Here is a 12,098-nt window from a genome sequence, read left to right on the forward strand (position 1 = left end):
TAGGAGCAGAAAAAATGTGAACCAGTCCTAGTCAGCTTTAGAATTCACTGGAGGGGAAGGAGGCAGGAGGTTGTTTTGGAAGTGTTAAAGACGTAGTTGTGTCTAATTAAAAACAAGAGTCTTACCTAGGAAAATTTACTGGATAAGAGGCAGACCCTAGATATAGGGTCAGGATAATGCAAGAGTTCAGGCCCCGATTCATTAGGAACATAGAATAAAAAATACTTTCTCCTTTTTACCAGAGAATTTAGCAACCCAAAAGACCTCTTCACATAGATGGATTTGGCAGTCTACTGTTGCATAAAATGCAAGTGTTCCAGAGGGGTCAGATGCAGTATGAGCATAGATTATATAAGGCTCTTTCTCAACAATTAGAAATATTTCAGGGTAAGAGAGTGGACCCTAGCAGAACGGTAGCTACTTAAACTCTTTAATGGCTTCAAATCTTTCTCAGAGCGAAAGCTGTCACAATAGTTTACACAGCTTGACATGATCTTGGTTCTGAGTTCACTTTGACCCAGTCTTCTACTGTGTAGCTCTTTCTCATCAATAATGGACTTCCTGCTATAAATCAAACCTGGAACAAGCCAAGGACCAGGCCCAATTCCAATCTCATGGCATTGAAGCTTCCAGTCCTACTGCCTGGAACATCTGCCATGACTGCTGCTTGGTGACTCACTTCTTCACTTATCTCCACCTCTTCCCAGTACCCCCTTCCCAGTGAGAGCCAAAGACCTAACTTAAGGCAGCATGTTTACCACCCAGTACTTTCTGTCCCTTTCCTGCTTAATTTCCTTTCATGTTTGACCATCATCTCACTCTTTTAACATGCTGTTGTTTTCTGTGCCTTCCCACTCCATAAAGGCTATGAGTGTCAGGAAATAGAACAGTGCCTGGCACATGATAAACACTCAATAAATATGTGTTGAATGAGTGAATAAATGAAGGAATCAACAAATTAATTTTTGAAGGTATTATTGTTATTCCATCTAAAGTTGAGAAACAAGAAAAGCCAAAATGCAGGTTCTGTTTGTTTTCAGGGAAATCGCCTTTATGTGCTTCTCTTCCAGGAGGGGCTATGTTTTCTCACATAAAAACTCAATGTTTAGTATGTATATGGTCTGTCAAAAGATTTAGAACAGAGTGTCAAGTATCAGTCTGGTGATCAGACTGAAGAGGTGGGCTGGCAAGTGAGGGCCTGCATGTCCAGAGCATGTAACCAAACCAGAGAGAAGGGGGGAAATAGGTATACGGAGAGGGGCAAAAGTAGGTTTACAGTTGTGAGATGTGAAACACAGAGTTTATTCTTGTATTATTCTTTTTTTAAAATATCATTTTACTGATTTCAGAGAGGAAGGGAGAGGGAGAGAGATAGAAACATCAATGATGAGGGAGAATGATTGATCAGCTGCCTTCTGCACACCCCCTACTGTGGACTGAGCCCGCAACCCAGGGCATGTGCCCTTGATCGAATTGAATCTGAGACCCTTCAGTCTGTAGGATGACACTCTATCCACTGAGCCAAACCAGCTAGGGCTGTATTATTCTTTATTAATTATTTTATTGTTTTCCATATGAACAGTTGTAAAACTACTATTGCCCCCACCCTGTATATGAAAAGTTACCTTAGTGCCTATGTTATTAGGCTAGAACTAGTAATTCTAAGGCTTATTCTTCATGAAAAGACCAAAAGAAAATACAGAATGCTACGCAAGTAAAGGAGCTGAATTCAGCAAAGTAATGTGGCACGTACATAGGACAAAAGGACAAAGACATAAAAAATTAAAACTCTATTAATTGTTCAGGGACAACTGACGTAGATTGGCATCAGCAGGTATTAGTCGACCCTTTAGAGAACTTCATGGAAAGAGAACAAGCTCTTAAATTGGAATGACTCATCAGCGTGAAAAAACAGAGAAAATACTTAAGCCCTTGTGATGTTTTAAACACTACCATGTAACCACTTATGAAGTTAATGGGAGAGAAGAAAAGTATCAGATGAGAGAGACAAATTCTAGACTCAGTAACTTAAAAATACTAGCAACTCTAGAGACAGGAGAAATGAGTGGTAATTACCCAAATTGTATGTATACCTAGAATTCTTTGGAAAGTTGTATGTATGTTGATTTTAGAGTACATTTTAGTTTGTCTCAATAATGTCTTTGTAACTGTCATAATTTTTAAAATATTAAAAATAAGTACAGTGTGACATCAAGCAGATTTTATTCATCTGTACAATGAATGGGCCTTAATATTCAGTCTTTTAGTTGCAATATTATATGTTTCTTAATGTAAATAAGAAGTTTAAACATCTGAAACATGTATTTTGGAGTAGAAAAATAATCCACTCAGTAAATATGCATTTAATGCCAAAAATATGTCAGACACTGAAGCAAGCTGTGGAATTTGCTATATGGTTATAATTGACCCTTGAATAACACGTTTGTAGAATTTTTCAATAAATACTGTAAATGTATTTTCCTTATGAGTTTTCATTTTATTTTATTTTTAATCTTCACCAGAAGATACGATTTTTTAAACTGATTTTTAGAGACAGAAGGTAGAGAGAGAGGTAGAGAGAGAAACATCTATCAGTTGCCTCCCATACTCACACTGACCAGGGATCAAACCAGCATCCTGGGTTTGTGCAGGGAATTGAACCCACAACCTTTTGGTGTACTGGATGATGCTCAATCAGCTGAACCAACTGGCCAGGGCCCTTATGATTTTCTTAATATTTTCTTTCCTCTAGCTTACTTTATTATAAGAACACTGTATATATAACATATAAGATATATGTTAGTTGTTTCTTTCTTCTAGCTTACTTTATTATAAGAACACTGTATATATAACATATAAGATATATGTTAGTTGACCATTTATGTTATTGGTAAGGCTTCCAATGAACATTAGGCTAAGTTTTGGAGGAGGCAAAAGTTATTTATATGCAAAAAATAAACACACATTATGCATTTTAAATTATTTACCTTCTTAGAAATATATTAAAAAGCATGTTTATTTTGATATAACAAACATTAATTATACCGCATACAATGTGTTAAAATATAATTTTAATTACCTAATTTATATAGATACTAGAGGCCTGATGCACGAAATTCATGCAAGAGTAGGCTTTCCTTCCCCTGGCTGACAGCACCGGCTTCCCTCTGGCACCCGGGACCGGGCTGGCTTCCCTGTGGCTGCCAGTGGGCACCCGGGAACTGGGCTTCCCTCTCAGCCCCAGCTTCGTCCGGAAGGACATCCGGTTGAATTAGCATATTATGCTTTTATTATTATAGATGTTTTAAATAATAGGTATAATTTTACAATTATATTTATGTCACCCCTGCAACTCAAGATCAACTATAATCCATATACCAAAAGTCTGTGCTCAAAGGAAAATATGCAGTTTATTTTTTACTTATTTTAATTTATCTTTATTGTTGAAAATATGAGAGATGTCCCCTTTTTGTCACCCATTGATCCCCTCCACCCCACTTTCTCTACCCCAGGCCTTCACCACACTATTGTCTGTGTCCATGGGTTATGCATTTATGCATACAATTTCTTTGGTTGATCTCTTCCCACCCACCCCCACCCCCACCTTCCTTCTGAGATTCGTCAGTCTGTTCCATGCTTCTACGTGTCTGGATCTATTTTGTTCATCAGTTTATTTTGTTCATTTGATTCCACATATGCGTGAGATCATGTGACACTTGTCTTTCTCTGACTGGCTTATTTTGCTTTGAGACAGACACATCACAATCATTTCCACATTGCCTCAAGTTGCGTGCTGTTTAAGTTGGATTTTATTCTCATGTTGCTACATTCCCTTTGCGACACAAGTGCAGTTGACATTTTCCATAGTAACATGGCCAAATGAGACTTGGTGAAGGCGGTAGTCTGTGTGAAGGTGTACATATATACGTATGTATGTCCTTTAGTGTTGAGGCGTGAGTCAGTATAGATAGCACTCAAATTCTTAAAATATTGGAAAGGTAACCACTATCTGTATTCAATTATGGTTGTTATATTTGGTAACTATATTCAAGAGATTATAATCTCTCTGTAATAGGTCCTTGAACCTTATTGTTCACTAAAGGTGCCCTTACCTTTACTAGTAAGTAAAACATTTTTTATTAGTGAATACATACAATACTTTTTGAAGTGTTAGCACGTGGTTTCTTGTTATATTAATTTTTTAATATTTTAGTACTATGATTTTGAATGAGTGTCTTATATGGAAAAGAATATGTAGAATGTTAAATTCAAGTAAATGACTCGTTTATTATTGTGTCACAAAGCCACTTGATAATGAAGAGCACTGAAGCACTGTTGAATTCTGTATCTTACTGTTATGTTCTACAGGAACCCTTTGTTCATAAAAATAATAGTTCCCAGTAGATATTTCCTTGGGAGATTAGCTAGCAAAGGGCCTTCACTCATAGGCATTTTGTTTTCAACAAAAATTCACTGTAAGGTATAGATAAAAATATAGCTACTCAAACCAAGTAACATTTTAACAGCAATGCTGTGACATTTTGAGTCATGTATTTAGAGCATTCTCTGTTTTTATATTGTAGGGTGGCTAGATCCCCTTCATGATCTAAATGTAATCCAAGAATGTTGGACCCTGAAACAGGGGAAATTAGAAATCAAAGACATATGTTTGCCCTTTCATAGGTTTCAATTTTTAAAATAGGCTGCTCCTTTTTTAATCATCAATCCAAGTGTTTGCCAATAAAGGTGCCACAGTTCGCCTCCGTATTACAATAGAGTGGTAACATGTTCTAAAATATAATCTCGACTTAGACTGAGCAGTTAAAAATGAAAATTAGCATTTAAAGTACACTATTTATGCAATCAGAAAAACATATATAAAGATGGTAGCAGGAAGTATTACATTCACTCAACCTATAGTAGTTTACTATATGTTTATGAAAGTGTCTATCACAGGGCCTGACACAGAAGATAATCAAATGTTTTGTTGAATCAATGGCTATTTAGTATCCTAATTAACCATTGTCCTTATGCAGTTGGGGTTATTATGTTGTTTGGTTACTATAGTCAATACGTTATAATCTGTCTATAATGTATGCCTGTGGCAGTGATGAAATCCACTCTGATATTTTTTATTAGAAAGAAGTTTGAAAAGAATACATGAAGTTTAATTCAGAAATAAAAAAAACTTCAAATAATTCTATGAAAACTATTTCACAGACAGTAGAACTTGCTTCTCTAAGTGGTAATCCACTGAAGTGATTCTCACTGAGATCATAGTAACTGTGCTCATTGCTTGGTACACTGATTTTTAAAAATTATCTTAGTCAAACCCCTGGTATATTTGTCACTGTTAATCATCTGCTCCTGTCTCCTTAAAATTACCTTCTGTCTTTCATGGTATTGCTTTCCTTGGTCTTCCTCTTATGTCTAAGTATTTCTTTCTATCTTCTTTGCTAAATGTTCTTCTCTTAATTGATAAAAATTATTGTTCTCCAAAGTTGTTCTCAGTTCTCTTCCCCCCCCCCCATGATAAATCATTTGGCCTCTATAGTCCTATTTCTTCTATTGGTCTCAGCTACCACTATTATATGAATAGTTCTGAGACTGGCTAGTCTAAACCAATTACATAAATACTAAACACAGATAGCTAATTATTTACTGGGTATTTTTGATTTTATATGAAATTCTTTGTCTATAATTAAGCCTAATAATGTCCTCTTTGTTATTCACATATCTAATAAATGACAAAGACTTGCTAATTTTACTTATTTAGTATCTCTTGAATCTGTCCACTCATCTTTATACTGATTGTCATTGCCTACATTTATACCTTTCTTATGCATTCTTGGCTTATTAAAGTACCTCCTATTTATTTTTAATATTCATTGTTTTAAACTTACAATTTCCTTCTCACTTTTATTATTATAGTGAAGTTTCTAAAAGGTAAAACTGTTATTTTTCACTCCCTGTCTAGAATTCAAGGTAAATTTTTAATTATTCTCCTTAGATATAGAATGTATCCTTATTTGTTTTGTCTATTTTCTTCTTTGTATCTTCTCCAGATATACTTTGAACATTATATTATATCTATGCTTAACTACTTATAGGCCATTTGCAATTATTTAATATATGATGTTTCATGTTTTTCTTAAACTCAATTATATGAAAATACCACAACTTATTTAGTAGTTATATTGTTTAACTATGAGGTACTAGTAAATAGGTAGATATTAGCTATGTTTGCTTTAAATTTTTCTGTTTTCTTTTTAATTCAAGTTAAAGAAAAAGTCAGTTTTAAAATTAGAAAAACAATATATAAATAGTATAGCTAGATATGCTAGCATACTTAAATGTTTAATAAAATATATTTAAATTGCATTAGATACTAGAGTTACAAATTGTAATTACCTAATATTACTTTAGGAAAATTACCAAAAAGATGGAATATCTGTCATTCAGAGTTGAAATATCAGTATATACATCATGCATTTCTTATACTATCCATGCTACAAATAAAATGCAAATTTATAAAGCTTCACTAAAATGTGCTTATTTAAATCTACCATATGGAAATACTATATTTAAAAAGAACATTCATTAGTTGGTATAAATACTGAGGACAGAATGGCAGATCTTTGCTTACTGTTACATTTATTTTCTGGGGACTTTAGTTAAAAGTAATATTAAGTTACATCTGCTATAAACAGATGCACATATAACAGAGTCAAAATGCTAACTCCAATATAAATGACCATATCCATATGTTTTTGGCAGCTATTTCTTTTGTTGCTATATATTGTACATAATTATAAACTATGTGGTAACACTTGAGAAATTCATTCAGAATCTGGTCATGAAGACTCAAAGACCAGTTCAAATTTAAGTAAACTTACTGTTTTTTGTTTGCTTGTGTGTTCTATGTACCTTATTAGGATGCAGCAGTACTCCCTGATCTGCCCTTTTCTTCCCATAGTTTCAGTTATCAGAGGTCAGCTGCAATCCAAATATATTAATTGGGAAATTCCAGAATAAATACTTCTTAAGAGTTAAATTGTGTGCCATTCTGAGTAGCATTCTCATGCCGCCAGCTCTGTCTCAGGGGAGGTGTGAATGATCTCTTCTTCATATGCGACTCCTGCCTATTTGCCTTGTAATAGCCACCATCTTGGTTACCAGGTTGACTGTGCTGGTATCATTCTATTTGTGACAAGTAACCTGTATTTTACTTAATAATGGCCCCAAAGTGCAAGAACAGTGATGTTGGCAATTCAAGTAACCCCTATATTAGCTTAATAATAGGTAACAATGCCTATGTCATTCACCTCACTTCCTACCATTATGTAGTGGTATCATCTTACATCATCATAAGAAAAATAGTGTGTGAGTACAGCACAATAAGATATTTTGAGAGAGAGCGCATTCACATAACTTTTATTACAGTATATTGCTATAATTGTCAATTTTATTAGGTGTTGATCTCTTACTCTGCTTAATTTAAACATTAAACTTTATCTTAGTTATGTATATATCTTAGTTATGTATATATATATTTTCAGTTTCATTCATTCACTTGGGGTTGGAATGTATCTCTGACCGATAAGTGGGGGAGTGTGGCTACTGAATAAGCATAAGCATAGTTGTATTAATAAATTATTATTTTTCATCCATGTTGTCATCAATATGTTAAGGATTAATATACAAAGTCCTATCCCACTATAAACATGAATATTAGAATAAAATGTGATTTTTAATATATAGCGAATTTGAAAATAAAAAAGAGGGAGCCCTAAGAATCAAAAGTGAAAGTGAACACAGAGTAACAGCAGAAAGCAGAAGTTGAAACTGAATGGCTTAGATAAGCATGAGAATTGTGCATTGCATATTCACTAAGACTCAGGATCTAAAGCAGTGGTTCTCAACCTTCCTAATGCCGCGACCCTTTAATACAGTTCCTCATGTTCTCAATTTCATTGTTACAAATTGAACATAATTAAAGCATAGTGATTAATCACAAAAACAATATGTAATTATATATGTGTTTTCCGATGGTCTTAGGCGACCCCTGTGAAAGGGTCGTTCGACCCCCAAAGGGGTCGCGACCCACAGGTTGAGAACCGCTGAAAGTGTTCCTGGGTGGTAATCAGGATACCAGCACTATGTGCAGAAGGGAGCTACACTGGTCTCAGATAAGTCAAAACCTTAGGAAGTGTCGACTCATCTCTAAATATAGGACTAGAAACATTCTGCTTCTTAGCTTCAGAAAAACCACATGAAACATGCCTTTCATGTGAGCAGTAAATGACAAAAGAGCCATAATTGAAAAGTGGAAACCCAGGCTTATACTGTTGCACACATGTTGGGACTGTTCACACTGCACTAATGGTGCTGAAATTTTTAGATAAAATAAGTGATATATGGTATTGATATGTTGCAACCTGTAAGGCCATACCTAGGCAATACAAGTGAAAATTGGAATGGAAAGAAAGCTGTTTCAGAGGAATTACATCAGAACACTAGTATATAGCATCAAACTATTAATTGAAAACAATTTCCTGCATTTGATGATTTTATAGATAAAATATAGCATCCTTAAGAAAATAGTCTATTCTAAAAAATGATTTATAATGTATATGTTTTAGAATTAATTGAGAAAATGGTAGGAATAAAAGTGATATAGTAAGATTAAAACATTTTGGTAAAGGGACAATAAATAACATTTGAAAAATGATAATTTAGAAATAAAGTATTTTTGTAAATTAAACATATATTAGACATATTTAATACTAGTTTATTCTGAGCTGGAGAGATATTTATAAATTAGATATAGTTTTGAGCAAATTACCCAATGCATAGATAAAAAATTTTAAGATATAATATTTAATTTAACAAACAAAGACCGTAAAATGAAAATATCCAAACAGTGTTCAATAAGGCACCTAGAAGAGGTGAATTCAGTGAGAAAATGGTAGTTAAATTTTAGGAGCATAGAGAGACATTAAACTGTAAAGATCAATAAAAAATATTAAAATTATGAAAGAGAAAATGCAGATTACCTACAAATAATTGCTTTAAGATATACAGCAAACACTTTTCAGTAACAAGAGAAACCAGAACACAATACAATACCCTATTTTATAGGATAAATTCTAAAAACTGTGATTTCTGGGTGAAAGGCTATTCATAGTTTTAATTATGTTATGTTTGTTTTCTCAAAATCTTAAATATTCACAATTCTAAATAGCAATATATAAAAGGACTCTTTATACTAAATTCTTGATAAAAGTAGCTGCTCCTTTTTATTTTTAACAAATTGACGTTTAGAAATTCTATTTTATTATGAATTGTATTTCCCAACTATCTAGGAAAGTCTGAAATATTTGTTCCATCTTTGCCACTGGAATTTCATTTTCTGTTTATTGGCAAATATTTGCTTGTTACTTTTTTTTTATTTTGGTCATATACTTGTCCATCTATAAGACTTTGGTTTACAAATAGACTAAAATCTGGAGTGTTTATAATATGCACTGGTTTAAAAGTGTACTAGAATTAAGGGGTGTTTATAATATGTTGTATCTGGATTTAGATTTTAATTTAATAAGCATATTTTAAAAATGATCTTGTCAGTCTGTTGCATGCTTCCATTTCTCTGGATCTATTTTGTTTGTCAGTTTTTGTTCATTAGATTCCACAAATAAGTTAGATTGTGTGATGTTTGTGTTTCTCTGACTGGATTATTTCTCTTAGCATAATAGTCTGATGATTCTTAGAGGAAAGGGGGGACAGGAAGAGATTAACTAAAGAACTTATATGTATATATGCATAACCCACGGACACATAAAATAGTGAGGTGAAGGCCTGGGTTAGGAGTAGGAATGGGGAAGAGGGGTTCAATGGTGGGGAGGAGACATCTGTAATACTTTCAACAATAAAGATACATTTTTTAAAAGAAAATAAATTAACTAATAATAAAAAAGCGATTTTGTTTTACACTTTATGTATATTTTATCCTAGTTTTTAATGTTCTACAGAAATAGGTTGTCAGTCCTATACACTTCCAAAGGCTATTTAAATGCCAGCACTAATGGCTTTTATTTCTTTTATGAGTTGTTTTAAGAAATTTTGCAGCACCAACATTTATGTTGTCACAGAGGATGCTATAGCACAGAAAACTATGACTACCATAAGTTCAATTCAAAAATGAGTCACAAGAGACAAATTTTGGATGTGAAGAAGCCCTAAGAATATCTATACAAATTTATTTGATTATATTTTTCTAGTTTTAGAAGTCATGAGTGATTTACGATAAAAAAAATCTACGTATATTTAAGGCTAAGACAATCTTTAAATAACTGTTAAGTATCAGTTCTGAATGAAAAAATATATATTATCATTTTGTCCCATTTATTGCACATATATTTCAAAATCTGTTTTTTATTTGATTTTGTTCCTGGATAGTTTACCTTATAAAAATATAAACTTTTATATTATCAAACTAGAGGCCTGGTGCATGAATTCATGCATGGGTGGGATCTGGCCGGCCTGCCCCGGGGCGAAAGGGCTGGCTGGGCTGGGGCGGGGATAGGGAAAGGAGGGGACAAGGGAGGTTGGCCGCTGGCCCCGCCCCCAATTGGGGTTGGGGGGCTGATTGAGGGTGGGGCCGGCCGTGGGGAGGGTTAGGGTTAGGGCTAGGGCAAATATTCCCATCTTTTTTATTAGAGCTTTGAGTTTCATTTGTCACATGGGTATGTGAGTACTTTTGTGTGTTTGCATGTATGTGTATATTTCCATTATCATTTTCTTTTGTTTTATTTTTAAGTATTTATTCTATTTGAAATTTTTTGAAACTAATTGTTGTGTGTACTATGATCTAGGTGATACTTTATGTTCTTTCTGTTATGAAAGAAAAAATTTTATTTTGCCACTATGTCATAGTAGAATTTTTTGATATATTAAATTCCCACATATACTGATTTCATCTTCTGGGCTTTCTATTTTGACTCACATATCTGTGTTTCTATATTTGTGTCACTTTTATGTTCTTGGGATAGTGAAAGTGTTGCGTATTTTAATATATAGCGAGCCAAGTTCTCTCTCAATTTTCTTTTCAAAATTAAAAATTGTTTAACTAGATGTGCTTATTAAAATATAAAAAGACAGTAAATGAATAGCAGGAGTATGTACAACTTGTAATCTAGAATGAGAGAGAAATGAAAATATTATTACTTCAATTGAAGTCAAAAAAAGAAAAATAAGAAACAGAGAAATCACAGAGCATAATAAATACACAAATTGGATAGTTAAAAGTCAGGAAATTATAGGAGAAATTGACATGGATGATAGGAATAAGAACTTGAATATGCAAGGAATAAATTTAACATAGGAGGAGAAGGATTGATGGAGGAGAGAAAATACCACCTACATTTATTATCAGTTCTGTCTGCCTTCTATCCCTCTAGCACCCCACCCTTAGTCAAAAATACATAATATTTAAATTTCTAAGCACATGTGAAATAATTCCATACCATTCCCACTGTCCTTGTACATTAAGTTGTCTATACTTACCTCACATTTTTGCTTAAATGTATATGTTTCCCATAATGGTGAAATCTGAACTTGCAACTCAGGTACTGTGCCCCTGATTAAGAATCAAACCCATAACCCTGACACCCTGTAACCACTTAGCCATATTGGCCAAGGCTTCATGTATTTCTTATAGCAAGTGCTACATTTGTCATAACCCTAGCACTGTTTCTGTAACTTTAAAATAAAACTTCACATTTGAAAACATGACTTGTAAAGATGCTATATTAATCCAAATAATTGTTTCATTATCTTCTAAATGAATACTTTTAGTTTAAGAGTCTAATCACAGTGATCTTAGTTCATAAAAAATATTTCATGATAGTCTATTAAATCAGTAATAAATATTAAGTATATAATAGATTTTTATATGCTTTGGGAAAACTGCCTGTGTAGTTGTTTATGCAAAGCTGATTGTTAATTATCTGATTCTTGAAACATAGAACATCAAAATTCAAAGATCTCATAAATTAGTGTTTGCAATAATTTTCCAAGACAGTATTTCAATTTCTGAT

Source organism: Myotis lucifugus, unplaced genomic scaffold (genome assembly GCF_000147115.1).
Source record: "Myotis lucifugus unplaced genomic scaffold, Myoluc2.0 scaffold_139, whole genome shotgun sequence".
NCBI lineage: Eukaryota > Metazoa > Chordata > Mammalia > Chiroptera > Vespertilionidae > Myotis > Myotis lucifugus.